The 1,938-nt window shown below is 39.1% G+C and overlaps 1 pseudogene; it reads left to right on the forward strand.

Moving 5' to 3' along the window:
• Positions 1-1,602, forward strand: part of LOC117694904 (la-related protein 4-like) — a 6,768-nt pseudogene extending 5,166 nt beyond the window's left edge.
• Positions 1,603-1,938: the final 336 nt, after the last annotated feature.

Here is a 1,938-nt window from a genome sequence, read left to right on the forward strand (position 1 = left end):
AAATCCAAGAAGACATTAAATTGCAGACTCCAACTAACCTGAACTGACCTGGATAACAAACAGATGATAGAAAGCAATTTCCATATGTTGTGTCCACTATTTATGATGTATATTTATTTTTATAATGCTGGTTTCATTCTATTTGGTGTTTTCTGTGAATGATTACATACATGCATTGCTGTCCAGGTCTATGTCATGGAAAAATATACAATTTAAGATTATAACTATGCACTTAAATTGTAACTGGGAAATCCATGGCAAGTATGGCTGACTGTTACATTGGTCTATAAAAAGGAGGTTAAGTCCTCGTGGGGCTGCCTGGGTCAGGGCAAGCAACTTGTGGGAATGTGGGGGTGGGGGGGGAGATACGGGTGTAGTGGGGTTTTGTTTTGCTAATTAGGGAGGAGCATGTTTTTAAAGAGAAAGTAGAACGCTTCCCCCCCCCCCCCCCCCCCGGCCCAACTCCGGACCCCCACACTTCAGCAAAATTTTATTGGGTCCCTTTCGCCAACTCTTGAAATTTCTGTGGATGAAAGCAAGCTAGTGCAAAAGGTGAAGCCCCATAGGGTTCGGAAGCTTTGAAAGGCACTGCTCTGCTCTGACCTTTTGTAAAAGTTGGTAGGGCTGTGGCTGCTTAGTGCGAGTTGATTCCATGAACCTGTTAGGAGCCAGTTACAAGGAAAATTACAAGGAGAAAAACTTAGGGAAAGCCAGGGTTATGTGGTAGTGTTGGATCAGTGGAAATACTGTTTCACTGGACTGTCTACCTTCCCCCTGTTTGAGATTTCAAGGTGACATCTAAAGGCACTGGTTTAAATCCTAATGCCAAAGTATGGCAGGAAATTCTGGAAATCCAGATGGCACTCCTGTAACTGAAACCTCTTGGTATGAAACTGTAGCCACATCTGGATCTCACCCTGAAGGGTAATACAGAACTTTCAGAAGATATGTGTAAGGAATATGAAGTAATGTATTTTCTATCTTGTGAAACCACAAGAAACATCGCAGACATTAAAGAGTCAGCTGATAGGATGAACTTAGGACCTGAAGACCTGAGTTACCAACTATATGATATTTCTGGAGAAAGCAGTTCAACAATTTCTACAGAAGATTTAAAAGAATGTTTGAAAAAAACAATTGCAATTCTATTTCTCATGAGAAAATTTATCAAAGTACCTTTACTTGATATCACAAATGGATAGTGAACAGTTCGTCCCAATATGGACAGTTGCTAACATGGAAGAAATAAGAAAAAAAATGACTATAGATCCAGATTTAATTCTTGAAGTATTGAGATCTTCCCCTCTGGTACAAGTTGATGAGAAGGGAGAAAAGGTGAGACCAAGTCATAAGCATTGTATTGTGGTTCTCAGAGAAATTCCTGAGACAACACCTGTAGAGGAAGTGAAAGTTTTGTTTAAAAATGAAAACTGTCCCAAAGTGGTAAGCTGTGAATTTGCAGGCAACAGCAACTGTTATATGTCTTTCCAGTCAGACACAGATATATAGAAGGCTTTTAAATTCTTAAGAGAAGAAGTTAAAACATTTCAGGGCAAGCCAATTATGGCAAGGATAAAAGACTACACCTCAGAGAGTGACTAGACATAATGGGAAAGAGCAATATGTGCCATCTAGATCATCAAAGTAAAACCAAAACCTTACAAAAATTACTTGAACTTCACTTCCCACTAAACTTGAGCCTCTGTCGAACTGTTTTGGAGGGGAGAAAGCAGCCAGGAAAGAGTGGGAAGGAAGTCCCTAAATGTTCCAGATTTTAGAATTGTGAGTAGGAAGAGCCCAAATTTCATCTCTAAATGATTTTCAAATGCTGGGGGATTCTAATCAGTATAAATACACACACACACACACACACATACACATACACACACACACACACAAATATATATATATTCTATTTTTGTTTTTTAATTTTAATTT

The sequence above is a fragment of the Arvicanthis niloticus genome, chromosome X (genome assembly GCF_011762505.2).
Source record: "Arvicanthis niloticus isolate mArvNil1 chromosome X, mArvNil1.pat.X, whole genome shotgun sequence".
NCBI classification, from domain to species: domain Eukaryota; kingdom Metazoa; phylum Chordata; class Mammalia; order Rodentia; family Muridae; genus Arvicanthis; species Arvicanthis niloticus.